The sequence below is a fragment of the Procambarus clarkii genome, chromosome 44, assembly GCF_040958095.1.
Source record: "Procambarus clarkii isolate CNS0578487 chromosome 44, FALCON_Pclarkii_2.0, whole genome shotgun sequence".
NCBI lineage: Eukaryota > Metazoa > Arthropoda > Malacostraca > Decapoda > Cambaridae > Procambarus > Procambarus clarkii.
Window position 1 is genome coordinate 12,922,314 of NC_091193.1, and position 15,105 is coordinate 12,937,418.

The 15,105-nt window shown below is 44.7% G+C and overlaps 1 protein-coding gene across 5 annotated transcripts in view; it reads right to left on the reverse strand.

The window, feature by feature from the left end:
• LOC123745277 (uncharacterized) overlaps positions 1-15,105 on the reverse strand; it is a 77,602-nt gene that overhangs the window by 28,873 nt on the left and 33,624 nt on the right. The gene's annotated exons all lie outside the window — the stretch shown is intronic.

Sequence of the window (15,105 nt, forward strand, 5' to 3'; positions counted from 1 at the left end):
AAGGGAAGTTGGACTTTAGTGCCGCTGGAGGCCGGCCAGTCCGATACTGTAACAGAGCTCTGTGTGTCCCCTGCCACAACTTACCAAGACGTTATCTGTCAGCCTGATACAGAAATTTGTCAGCAAACGGCAGGAGAGCACCAGCTGATTTGTTGTTCTTCACACTATTATGCACCCCATACCCATCCAGTAGGCGGTAGTGGAAAAAGGATATAGAGGCACATAAATATGCCCAGGAACCGAACCTCCAAAATTCACTAAGCAGGTGACACACTCGTGAAACTAGTTACACAGTTTTAAAGTATATCGGGAATCTTTTACACCAAAAGTGGTTGAAGAAGTGACCCACAATTACATCTGTGAGCATAAATACAAATATGGTCCGTTTAAGATCTGGCACCAATGGGCAGCAGAACACGTCTAAAAGTGCGAGAGTGATTGCCAGGATCTTGTTGGCTACCGTTACCTGTGGCAGGTGGCTGCAAGTGACTAACCTCTCAAGCCTCAGCAGTGACTAGAGGGTTACACTCTCCAACCTTACATTGCTCAATGTCCAGTCATTAGACCATTTAGACCTGGCGGTATGAGGTACACTCAACTTTCCAGTGATTTCATCCACTCGGATTTTTTTGGTTTAGGATATCTGCATAATCCATCTGAAGCGTGCAAGTGCCAGCCTTGCACACTAAATGACGACTGGATGGATAATCCTCGCCACGCTTAGCAATACAGGTAAGGAGGCGACTTAAAACACATGGCGTTGCCAATGTGGTCGACCCCATGGTCGATTGCGACTGGCGCGTGCGCAGTGCCCCCCAAGGCACCATATTATTATTATTCTGGGTCCTGGTACCCATGTCTGTCTCCGAGATTAAGTGGGGCACAGAGGAATGGGTCGGGGCGGGGGGGAGGTAGCGCATACGTGCGTACGTATACGTTAGTACAACTGTACGTACGTACGTGTACTCACCTATTTGAATAGGTGAATTAAACCTCACGTCGCTGTTAGAAGAGTTAGCGGGGGGGGGGGGGGCCTTATCATCACATACAAGATTCTCAGAGGAATTGATAGGGTAGATAAAGACAGGCTATTTAACACAAGGGACACAGGTGGAAATTGAGTGCCCAAATGAGCCTGGTTGATACCTGGTTGATGGGGTTCTGGGAGTTCTACTCCCCAAGCCCGGCCCGAGGCCAGACTTGACTTGTGAGAGTTTGGTCCACCAGGCTGTTGCTTGGAGCGGCCCACGAGCCACAGAGATATTAGAAAGAACTTTTTCAGTGTCAGAGTGGTTGACAAATGGAATGTATTAAGAAGTGATGTGGTGGAGGCTGACTCCATACAGTTTCAAGTGTAGATATGATAGAGCCCAGTAGGTTCAGGAACCTGTACACCAATTGATTGACAGTTGAGAGGCGGGACCAAAGAGCCAGAGCTCAATCCCCGTAAGCACAAATAAGCGAGTACACAGGAAGCAGCTTGATGGCGATCGCACGTGTTCTCTGACGATCACAGTGTTCTCTGACTGTTAGTGTTGCAACCCGTCCTCCTTTCCAGTTGTCACAGCGTCGGAAAAATGATGTACTAAATTGCCCCAATCTAACCTAAAACCCGAGGACCCACGAATAGAAAACGTGACAGCCCGTCACAATGTTGTGCACCGCTATGATTTATAGTACATCATATTACGGCCGCTGTGGATTTATACGTCAAAATGCGATGTACTGTTGGAGAAGACGGGTGACCTCTTCACTGGGTCCATTAATCTTATTTGTATGGGTCTGTAGTGGGTCTATAGAGGAAAGATGCGTGATGTAAAAAGCTAAAAAAAAAAGCTAGGCCCCCCCACACGCCCACATTCCATCTGCCCATCACAATTCATTAATTTCCCTGCGCGCCATATATCTCACTCTCCAGGCGGCCGACAGGTGGCGGTCCTGCCAAACACAACAGTAGCCGCCAAACAGAGAAGAAGAAGCTCCTACCTGTTAATGCTTGTAGCCCACGCAAAGCTAATGAGGAATGTAACATCGGAGGAGGACTACAGAGAATTACCGGAAGATCTTGACCAACTTCAGACATACACATGGATGTTAAACAACTGCGTGGTAATGATGATGATAACGCTGCTGCTGCGGTTACTGCTGCTGTTACTACTGCTATTACTACTACTCCTACTGCTGCTGCTGTTACTACTGCTGCTGTTACTGCTGCTGCTGATGATGATGATACTCTCAAGTGTGTGTTATGGACTTGTTCAAATGATTCTTGAAATGCATTTCAACGTGTATTGGCATAATTAGTAGCCTAGTCTAGTGAAATTACAAGCCTAGGCATCATGATTAATAATATATTATTAAACATAGTGGGATTCAAACCAGCATTACAAGATGGGGCAAATTATGTGTGTGTGGAACAATTAAGTGGAGAAAACAATAACCTCCAGCTTGATAAACTAAAAACATTATTTAGTGATAAAATGCCTCTAATTCTAATATCCGTTCTAACGCAAAGAGTGAATAACTTTAGCAAATTTTTTTTTTTTTTTTTTTTTTTTTTTTTTTGAGATATATACAAGAGTTGTTACATTCTTGTACAGCCACTAGTACGCGTAGCGTTTCGGGCAAGTCCTTAATCCTATGGTCCCTGGAATACGATCCCTGCCGCGAAGAACCGTTTTTTCATCCGAGTACACATTTTACTGTTGCGTTAAACAGAGGCTATAGTTAAGGAATTGCGCCCAGTAAATCCTCCCCGGCCAGGATACGAACCCATGACATAGCGCTCGCGGAACGTTATATGCAAAAATATTTTGCATACTCATCAAATTCTCAAACAGATTTATAAATTGTGTCCGTTATAGTAATAAAAGCAAAATATTAACTTCATTTGTGATAAAGTAATTTCAAAGTACATAACAAAAATATAGCATCAGTTTGCTAATAATTGAGCTTCCAGAAGAATCTCTGCCAAACTGCGCCGCAGAAACGAGTCATTCTCCCGCGCCACCCTCCTCTCCCCGCTCGTGGAAACCCCGCCACCTCAGACCATATTCATTAGATATAAATAAAGGCACATATCTTGGTGGTTACACACATGTAGTCGTGGCTTGGCGGTGTCCTTGGCGGGGGCGCCAGCTGAGGCCATATTTGTGACACGGGGGGGGGGGGGGGGGAGGAGGAGGGGGTGGTGCTTGGTTCGGGTCACAACCACCTGCACCCACCTCCACCAACACCCTTCGGACAGCTGCGACAACAGCAGTGCTGCTTACTTGACTGTCACTACAGAAAGAAAAGTATTTTTTCCATCACCTACTTGCCGCTTCTACGCCGTGTTATTTTTTTTCAACTGATGTTCGCGTTCTTTGTAGTACATGCCTTTTGACGTTGCGTGTGGATGTGGCTTCCACGACTCCTTTCAGGGCATTCCACTTGTGAGCGTATTTATACAATGGCCAACTGCATGTAACAGTATCAACACTTATGGGTGGCCACTCTGCAAGAAAATTCTGTCACTTGAGAGAAAATATATGCAAGAGCAGCCCCGCAGAGATTTGTTGTCCCTCCAATGGAGAAGAGGTCTCCATTGGAGGGACACCAGTCTCCAGACGAGCACAGAGGCACCTCCCATCATTGGGTTGGCAGCCTTCTCCTATGTGTGAATGTTATTCTAAAGAAATGACATGAAAGATGGGAGGGGGTCGTCACACTAACTTTAGTATTTAGTGTTAATAAGCTGTAAGGGTCTCAATACCTAGAGTCAGTACCAAACATTCAGCAAAGTGACAATAAAGGTAGAATAAATAGTGGGCGCAGTACTTTGGAAAATACTGACGAATAAGTGGTACTAATAGCAGGATTATTTAATAAACTTATTAATACACAGGGAGCTTGGCTTTACGTTAATCAAGAGTGTCCCGACACTATACAAACCACACACAGCAGGAATCGTTCCTATGGTACAAGTCACCGAGCCTCTACTTGCACAGGTCGATGTGAACTAACTGTACACTACTGAATACTGACTAACTGCATACGACACTTTCAGTATCAAGGGACATTAATTTAAGTTCCAACATACTTGGGCAGTACACATGAAATGCACAATCAATGAATCAAAACCAATACACACCGCATAAATCACCCAGATCAGTAAATGAATAAAATCAGTAAATGAATATCATAAATGAATTAAAAACATGTCCCCATGAAAATAATCACAAATTAATTAAACATGTGTCGCCGAAACAATAATGAAATATCTCACATCACCGAGACGTGACTACAACAATGGTAATTCACAAAAGTGTTGGGTGTGTGTATATAATTTAAATACACAGGTGACAGGTGTGCAGAGCAGCATCACTATGATTACCTCACTGACACTGTCCAGTTTCCTCTCTGTCGTGTACCACCCACTTGTTGCGGTCTTTGAAGAGAGATCTATCGATCTGGTGGCTGATCACAGGATCAACACAAGGAAACAACAATACTGAGAAATGTAGAGATTGCAATTGAACAAATCCACAAGGGCCGTGACGAGGGTTCGAACCTACGTCTCTCGGACGTAGGTTCAAACCTCTCGGAACGATCCTCTCGGACGTAGGTTCCAATCCTCGTCACGGCCCTTGTAGATTTGTCCATTTGATGCATCACGCTATTGTGATTTCTGTATGCAATGTAGAGAATGTACTTACCATTACGAGGGGGGCCTCGTAGCCTGGTGGATAGCACGCAGGACTCGTAATTCTGTGGCGCGGGTTCGATTCCCGCACGAGGCAGAAATAAATGGGCAAAGTTTCTTTCACCCTGAATGCCCCTGTTACCTAGCAGTAAATAGGTACCTGGGAGTTAGTCAGCTGTCACGGGCTGCTTCCTGGGGGTGGAGGCCTGGTCGAGGACCGGGCCGCGGGGACACTAAAGCCCCGAAATCATCTCAAGATAACCTCAAGATAACCATAGGAGGGCCTGGGATTACTTTCACTCTTAACACTTATACAACCTTGGTAGCTCTTTCTTCTTCTTCTTGATGGTACGTGCAGTTTGTATGAAGGGTTTATCCTCCCGACGACTGCACGAATATAAATGTTTGGAGATAGTGCGACATTCACAGAAACTTTTACCGCAAATGGTATCAGATTAGGTGGACACAATGGACCATGGGTGGCACATGCTGGCGAGAGGCTGATGGCGGTAGCGTCATGCTGCAGCTTCAAGAAGACTCGTGGCACGGCGTTCGGGCTATTCATGCCCGTGCCACCTCGTGGCTGGCTAAATCTTTATCAATTAATCAATCGGCGTTCGTGCTGTCTCTGGTCGCTGAGACATGGGCAGGCACCTAGGCACTTATGGCCGGTTTACTTAATACTTATAATGTAATCAGTGTAAGTTCATTCAGTCACGATGAATTTCATACAAAGAATCTATGATGTATCCACGAGAAAATATTCCAATATTAACAATAAATACCAATTAATACCACTGGATACCTCCCTCCTTCCACAGAACAATGTTACGGCACTTCAAAGATATTCTACTTGAAACATTTTGGTTGAGTCGAGACCACAGAGCTGAAGTTCAACTCCCACAATTAGAAGGTCTGAGCGAGACGGGAAGTGACCAAAAAAATAAGTGGGTCTGGGGGGGCAAGAGAGGGTAGGGGGGGGGGGGGGTTAGAAGAGAGGGGAAGGGGCTGGGTGGTGCCAGGGTAGAGTCGAAGGTAGGACTGGTTGGGACAAAAGTACTCTTGTTAATTGTGCCTCCCCAGGCTAGGCTTCAACACTTAGGTCATTTCTAAGCTTGAAGTTGTGTGTGGGGGGGGGGGGGAGGGGGGGAGCCATCTGTCACTTCACTTTTAGATTTTTGATTTGTTCCACCTGTGACTGAACAAATTATTTGTAATTTTTCTGTAGTTCATTTGCGTACTTTTGGTTTCCATTTGTGGCCGTTTGTTCACGTTTCATCCATGCCCCATACCTAACATCTGTGTCTGCCTTGTTAATTCCCCTGATAATTGTATGCGTTGTTATCAGGTCTTCCCCTAACAGTTCTGCCTTCCAGTGACGCCAGGTTTAATTCATTTAATCATTCCTAATAACTTATACCTCTGGGAAGCGGTATGCAATTTAAATTTTTTCTCCCCAGTAAACAAAATTTTCTTCTACGTTCTACATTCAGCACCAACATTAATGTAAACAAATGTTATATTTCTTAATTGATCACCGATCCGTAACCCATGTTCACCCAGGATTAATTAGGGATTTGCATATCATGTTCCTGAGAAAACAGGTAAGTGGTAAGGCTTAAGATGAAGCTGTAAGAAAGAGCTTTAAGCCAACTAATATAAGTCAGACCTCGTCGTCGTCATCTAGGAAAAAATATTGAAAGTATCTGCTGAAATTTTACCCATATCGATATTGTAGATATATAATTATTTGTGTTTACAGTGAAGAGGTGAAACTATGTAATAAATGCACTTTAAATTGAATTAGTGAAGTCAGACGGTAAGGAAGATTGACTACATAGATATTGTAGAGAACCAAAAACACCCAAGACACCCAACCCCAAAAAATCTGAAAAAAAGGAAGCGCGAACGTTTCGATCCGTCCGGGACCATTATCAAGTCATGTAATGGCCCAGGACTGATATCATCAACGTCTGAAGCCTGAGGACCCAGACGGTGGAGCCTCGCATTTAATCTGAAGCCAACACGACCAAGACGCTTTCGCTAAGACGCTAAGATGATGAAATTTGAAGACATTATCTTTGCCTGTTCTGTGATGATTCGAAAAGTGAAGTAAGGAAATCGTGTTTAATTAAAAGCTTTTACAACTGGTCGTCAAAGCTACCAAAGTGAGTAGCCTGCGCCGGAAGGCCAAGGAGGAGGAGTTGCTCAGCTCAAGTTCAAGGGGAAGCACTGCATGATGATCACACTTAAGTGCTTTAAGTCGAGGTCCAACTCAAGAGCTCTTCAAGATACCCACAGAAAACGAACAACTGAAAGCCTAATGGATAAAATCAAATGATAGTCTCATAACAAGAATACTAATTAATTTTCTGTGGGGTTCCTCAAGGGGTTATATAATTTAAATAAAAATAAAACTATTTAAGAGAAGATTATATATATAAAGTTAACTCAAATTAAAATAACCAATAAAAACAAAAGAGTGCTGGGCCGCCCCCACAGCTTTACGTCAACCTGCCTGTATTATATGGTATTAATTAGGCTTGAGGCAGCGGCGAGGAGCAATGACGATCACAGGCAACAGTCCTTGGCTAGTGTCTTCCCGGTTGTGCGGTAGAACACAATCTTCACCATCATCTACATGCAACACACACACACCTGATTATTATAAACATGTGCGTGTGTCGCAGTCATAATCTGTGCGCTATCTTCCCTGGATTCATCATCTACTTCATCATCCCTTCTCCCCCCCCCCACACTCCCTCCAGTTCTTATCATACTCATCCTCCTCACCCACTCCCTCTCTCCGTCCCACCCAACACAGCTCCTCTCCGTACTCACCCCACCCACCAACTTCCCTCTCCAGTTCCTTTCATACTCACCTCACCCCTCACCCACTTCCTCTTTACCCTCCCTTTCCCTTCCTGCCACACTCTTACAAACTCTCTCCCTCGAATTCCTTCCCTCAATTTAACCAATAAGGAACAATTTAGAGAATAAAAAGAACCGAGTTCTCTTGGTAGAAATTCCCCTAGAAGGGGGGGTGGGGAGGGTGTAGAGGGAAGAATGAGGGTGTGGTAAAGGGGTAGAAAATGGGCAAGATACAGGAGGGTGTAAAGGGGGTGTGCCACTAGAATAATAGGTTAGATTTATATTATTTATATTGTTATATGAGTGAGAGGGGAATGGTGGGGAGTGATGGGTGGCGTTACAAACTGGGAGGGAGAAGATGAAGCCTACGATGGGGTCAAGGAGGGGGGCAAGGTGAGAAGGGTCAGGGAGGGGGGGGGGGGTGAGAAGAAGGGGTCAGTGGTAAGGGGGGGGCGGAGTCAGGGGTAGGGGGGCCGAGAAGGGTCAGAAGGAGAGGTGGGGACAAGAAGGGTCAGGAGGACAGGGGTGGGGAGAGAGAGAGGAAGTCACTAGTTAGTTAATCAAATAACTTGACAATAAATACGTAAATGTTTAAATAAAAGATATGAAGGAGAATATACTTTTGAAATTAAAAAAACAAAAAAACTTGCTGGCGCCTCACTGACTAGTAAACACTGAACACTTCAATCCTCGTTGTATTTTAATGCTAATCCTTCAAATAATTTATTCAGGTACTTGTATGATATTTTTGGTTAGTCTTATTATAATTAATAGAGAGGCTCTCAACTACGTCCAAATATATATTTGTTTATAGAATTTCGTTCTTCTGTCCTGAGCTTAGCTACTGTTATTTTCTTAGCTAAACGAACTAGAGGGTTCAGTTCCTGAACCGATTATGTGGCTCTGTAATCTTTTACACCACCGCCCATGGGATAGGTATGGGGTGCATAATAAAAAAAGAAATTGAATTGAATTGCGTACACTGTGTGTGTGGGGGGGGGGGCGATGGCTGTAGCCTCCGGCAGCGGTCATTAGGTTACTCTCTGTGTTACCACCCAAGACTAACGCCACTCCCTTACCCTAACGCCTATCACAATCAAAGATAATACCTCGACACATCATATCTTACTATCAAAATTCCTTACAATCACTACCAACCAACATTCACAACTTTCAAGACACGATTCAAAATTCCTTTCACTTTCTCACTCCCCCCCTCCCCTTCATGTATGACCTAGCTAACCCGTTAGCTGGGTCCCATTAGCCTAAGCAAGATCAGTCACCCAGAACGGATGAGGTTACAGAGTTTATCTGCAGGGTCAGCTAGAAAAGACGGGGAAGGATTTAATATTGTCAGGTAGGATTGTGAAAGGGGTCACAGCTGGGATTCAGAAGAGGTGGGATTAAAGGTTTTCTCCTAATAACATTTTGTTGATTTCATTTGTGATATATCCTTGATAGAGCTGCTCCTGCTGCTGGTGAAATTTGTGCGTTCCGTTGGGTATCTGTTGTCACTTAATATATTGCTGGAACCATGTGTATTGGCATTTGCCTTTCTATTGGATAATTTCAGCAACGTGGAGAGGGGGGGACCTGCTGCATGGGTAACAGCTTCTCCTCCATATCTACCTACCCAGGCTTCGGCGCAACTCCATTGTCTTAGAGTGAAGGATGCCTACTAATATATTTGATTGGTTCAGCGGCTTTTCAATGTGGTTTAGTTCCTGCGGCTACTGTTCTAATTATTAATGGTTTTACTAATGGTAAGAGATGTCAGTTATCTGGTTTACTTAGTATGGGTGTGTAGTGTTGTGGTGTCCCCGGGTGTCTCCACGCATTACTAGGGTTGTCATACGAATGCCTTCGGATCTCTGCATTATTTGTTTTAGTTAATGGTTGGTTTCGATGAATTTGGTTTTGGTGTTGCAAGGTTAGGTTATGTTCTCGGTTCCTCATCCGTAATTGAACATATTCATAATATAATAATCATAATTTTCTTGATGCAGTCTCAAGTTAAATTTATTGTGAGGTTACACCCTGTTATCCTCGAGCCGAGTTATCCTGTTCCGTAGCGGTTTTACCGCTGCTGCTATACTTCATCTCTTGATATCGGTATCTTCATTATAACCACTCGGCTAGTTACGTCTTTTAGTTTGCAGGTGGCTTGTCTGGAGTGCCGTTGTTGTTGTTATGCCCATCCTCTGTGGTCATGTGTGATTAACCATCCGTGTGCTCAAACATGTGGTCCTTGCCGATTGCTCGTATATATATTGCTACTGTTTGTTTTTGTAATCGGGTTAAAATAATTTGATCCAAGTATAATGGTCTAAGGAACATTTCAGAGATGACCTTTTCTCTTCTGCTGACTTTGTTTGTACACTCGGATGTCGAGTGCTTTGGAGAACACTCGATATTTTTTTCAGAGAATAAGCACCTGGCTTTTACGTATGCGAATTTTTAACACATAACATTGGATGGTTTCACATTGAATTCATATCCTCGTTTAAAATTTCTCCACTAAACCTATCTTTTTCACAGGTGGGCACAGTGCAATATTCATTCCTGTTAACAGACTTAGATTTTTATCTTCTCATAGCTCAGGGTAGTTTAAGTACGTTTATTGAGATGATAAGAACAATCCAGCGGGTTTTCGTCCTATTGGGGAGTGTTGTACATGCTGGTATGGCGGTGTGTCCACTCACGGATGGGTGGCGCTGTCCAGTAAACTCGCCTCTCGGGGCAAAATTATAAATTATACATCTCAAAAGGCTAGAGTAACTTAGGCGATTTCTACCGTCCTCTACGTCAGATCTCTCAAGGGGGCTCACAAATCCAGCGAGTACAAATCCACAAATCACAGTACACAAATCATATTTTACATTACACATTAATCAAGTCAACACTGCATTTAAGTGTTACACTCTTGGGACAAAGTGCTTGTACCTCTTATGTATTCTATCATTCCATTATCATACATCCAAAAGTTTAGGGTAATGCTTTCCCTACTAGTTTTCCATGGAACACAACCAGGGGCCCCAATTACTGCTGGGTGAACATTCAATCTCCCCTTCCACCCAGCCTTTGCTGGGCTCGAACCTAGCCGAAATCACTGGTGAGGCGCAGGGTTAGTGTGCTACCACTCTACCACCAGGGACTCCTTACTGAAGAGTCTGACTGGTTTGTACGCCTAAGTCTGGAATTTATATAAACATCGATTTTCTTCCAATACTTTTCCGGGCCCCCTGGTCTTTCGCTATTAATACAGTTGCCCCCTTTAAGTTGTAACGTATAATAATGTTGGCGCTATGGCCTCCTCCACAAGATGTTGCACGGTACCTTGGCTACCTCGCTGGAACCTTAATATCACAGTGGCGTGGCTGTCCCACACTCCATGATTGATTTGATTGATGAAGATTAAGCCACCCAAAAGGTGGCACGGGCATGAATAGCCCGTAACTGGTGGGCCCCTTTTGAGCCATTACCAGTATCAAGAGCTGATACTGGAGATCTGTGGAGGTGCGACTGCACCCTGCGTGACGGGAGACACACTCCATTCTTCAAAGAGCTGTTTGTACCCCAGTATCGGGATCCATAGTCGCGCATCGCTTCCCCAACACTCTTTGCAATGAGATGTCTGATCTTGAACAGCCGTTTTCTCCATACGTTTTTGATTTAGTCGTGTCGACTTTTTGAATGTTTTCCGTGACAGTCATTTCGCTGGTAGAGTATGTCCAGGTTGGTTGTTTTATCACCCATGTGATAAAACTGTATTTAACTTACTGTATTTAATACATTACTAGTGTATGTTTTATACGCTTGCCTTGTCCTAGGGATGGTCCCCCGCCCCAAGGGTATAGCACTGACACCCTATACCTATTCCAAGAGTGTTGCCACCCGCCCATGATCTAGCTACGAATTAATTTGTGGGACTCCCGCAGTGTTCACCTTAGACTGTTAAGTGTTTTGTGTGTAACCTTTCTGGTTTTGTATTGAGCAACAGATACAAGGTCCTCACCGCCCAGGGGTTGACGGGCGACGAGTGTGGTCAGGTACGGGGACGGGCAGGTGCAGGGGGGAGGACTTATCAGTGGAAAGCACGAAGCCATTACGACCGTCTTCCCAGCACTCTTTGTCAGAGTGCTGGGAAAACGGGACACCACGAGCGTAGCTCTCATCCTGTAACTGCACTTAAGTAATTACACTTAGGTAATTATTATATAGCACTGGGAAGGGGTCAGGATAAGGATTTGGGATGGGACGGGTGGGGGGGGGGGAAGGAATGGTGCCCAATCACTTGGACGGTCGGGGATTGAACGGCGACCTGCATGAAACGAGACCGTTGATCTACCGTCCAGCCCAAGTGGTTGGACAGAGCAGGTGCGGGCGTGTGCGTGCGGGCATATCAAGCGCGAGGAGGATACGTAATGGTGTCCATATGACCATATCCATATGGTGTCCATATCCAATGGTGTCTACGGGCTATGATGAGCCCGTAGTGGAGCCACCTGGCACAGGAGCGGGGCTGGAACTGCTTTGATACTTCCGAAGGGTGGATATATGTGTCTCGAGGAAGTGAGGTGCGCGTGTTCTCGCATATGAACGTCTTCAGGTCGACGACGTTAGTTGACGTTTGTCTGTCAATTACTTGTCGATGATGCCGAGGATCAACGTCACCGCGGCCCGGTCTCTGATTGCTAATCTGGACAACCAGGTTGTCCGACGCGGCTGCTTGCAGCCTGACCTGCATAACTCGCATCCTGTTTGATCAGCTTATTTCATTTATTATGCACCCCATACCCAAGCTGTGTGAGGTAGTGGAAAATGTTACAGAGGCCAATAATAAGCTCAGGGACTGAACCCCCAAAATTCATTTAAGTAAGTTACAGTCCTTATAACCTAGTTACATAATTGTATTATTATATGAACCCTGAGTTCAAGAACGGCCACACGTAGTCTCTAAGCTAAGCAACTTGTGTATGCGGTGAACTAGTTTCATAATTTGGTTTCATTATCAAGCACACCATCTCCCCCCCCCATCCGGTGGGTGACACCATCTTCCCCCCTACCCCCCCCCCTCCAACCGGTGGGTGACGGTAGATCGGTTAGTCACCCACATTTCCCTATACAGTTAGAAAACTGGGAATATTTAGCAAAAACTTCTTTCAGTAGATCATTTTGATTAAAATATTTACATATCTTTTGAACATTTGTCACATAAGTGTCTCTAAATTCACGCATCTTTCCGTACTCCATCACACAGTGACGGAGAGTGTGCGAATAATTTCCCCTGGCAGTTTACATTCAATAAGATCTACATCAGCAGGTAATGAAAATAATCTAGATACAATTATAACAGTCTAAGCAGAGACGAACACGATATTTAGCTCTGGATAGAAGCTCTTAAGATTCACTACAGCAGCAGGCCTATGGCTCATACAAGGCAGATCCTATAGCCACCCAAAGTTCCTCATATCGTCATCTAAGATTTCCATTTTCTTGCCAATTTTTTCTTCATTTATATCATACGATGCATGCAATAAACAGTTCCAGAAGCTACCGAATGAGCCAAGGCGGCGCGAGATTGATGACTGATGAAGATTATGCCACCCCTAGAGGTGGCACGGGCATGAATAGCCCGTAAGGGCGGCGCGAGGAGAGGAAAAAATGTGGGGGTGACGCCATAAGAATGTAGCCAGCGGGCGTACTTTCAGTAATGACACCCGTCACCTTCCTCAAGGTCCAGACGCGTCCTGGGGACAAATAACACTGACGTAATCCTGGTAGCGTCATCCCTTAACCCTGGAAACACAAACCGAAACTGTCTTTATTTTCCGCTGGTTACAACTTGTAATAAAGTTGTTACATCTTGGCTTAACGTGTTTATGACGTATTAGAACGTTGTTACAACTTGCTATATTGGTTGTTATAACTGGTTAGGAGGTATTAAAACTCGTTCGAACGTTGTACCAACGTCGTAGTTTCGGTGTGTGGCGGGTTGTTGCCCCCCCCCCTCCACACACACACAAACGACTAGTACTGATCTCTCCTCTTAAATCAAAGTAATCCAGAAATCATAACTCATTAAAATATTTAATCCATCGATGAATACTATTGATTCACAGGACTGTTCAACAAACTTTTTTTAGATTTAGTTATTTTGGTTACGTAGCTATGAGGCCTCTGACCAGGCCTCGTGGTTCCTGTTCTTGTCAATCACGCTGTTAAGGCGCCAATGGTAGCAGTCTGATATATAAATTACAGCCTGGTTAATCAGGAATCCTTCGGAGGAATTGATCAGGTTCTCTTTCGAACATCGAGGAGTCAAGTTATGTATAGAAGATGTTGAAACGTTGTTATAGATTCAGCTACTCGGAACAAGTTCCAAGTAGCACGGGCTATGGTGAGCCCGTAGTGGACTTACCTGACACAGGAGCGGTGCTGTGTTGAAACTTCGGGTTAGTACTCCTCACTGAACCCCACAGTTAACCTCTGAAAACTTAATGAAACAGCACAAGCCTAGAGGAATGCGACCATCGCCAGTGGGAGGCCCCCACCAAGGCCAACCAGCAGATAGAATTCCCTTTCAAAATATTCCAGGGAAGCCAATTGTTCATACACTTCAGCTGGCAATAATGGCTCTGCGACGCTCAGGACGAGGTGATACGAGGTTAGGTTAGACCACGCGCACACCGACCGTCCAACTCATCTTGGGATATCATAATATAGAACACTGTACTGAAATGATTTGGAGAGGGAGAAGAGGTAATGGAGGAGGGGGAGGACAGGAGGAGGAAGTGTAGTAGCGAAAGATGGGAAGGAAGTGGAGGAGTAGAAGAGAGAGAGACGGAGAGGAACTGGAGAGGGAGAGAAAATAACCAAAGGCGTAATCTCTCAACACATCTTTACGCTAAACATCGCCGACACCCGCCACAAAGGCTCCATTTACATGACGTCAGTCCTACCCCCCCCCCCTCCCCCACCCCTCTCGCACACTTACCCACCCCCCTCTCGCACACTTACCCCCCCCCCCTCTCCCCACCCACAGGAGCGTATTGTATGACTATTGCTGGCGGTAATCAATAGTGGTCATTACGAGTGGTTGTGTGCGGATGTTATCTTGATGACGGGACGGGGTTCAAGAGCGGCGGACAGCAGCTCCCGTGATAACAATACCAATGCAGTAGAAGTTGTTATTGTTGTTATAGATTCAGCTAAACTCGGAACAAGTTCCAAGTAGCACGGGCTATGGTGAGCCCGCAGTAGGAGTGTTACAAGTCCTGTTTATACCCAAACATTATTACTCTTGCACCTGTTGCTGAAATGTGTCCAAGATATTCCCTACAAGGGTACAACAGTGTCTTCCCATCCACAATTTTTCTCAAAACAATTTGTAGACCTACTGTATGTATCCTAATGTGTTCATTACTGTTCATTACTACCAGTTCGGACCTAAAAATGCTCACCAGTAGCTACAGGTACTACCATTGTGAAGGACGCCTTGTGAAACTGATATTACCTTATATTAATGCCTTACATTCATTTGACTATTT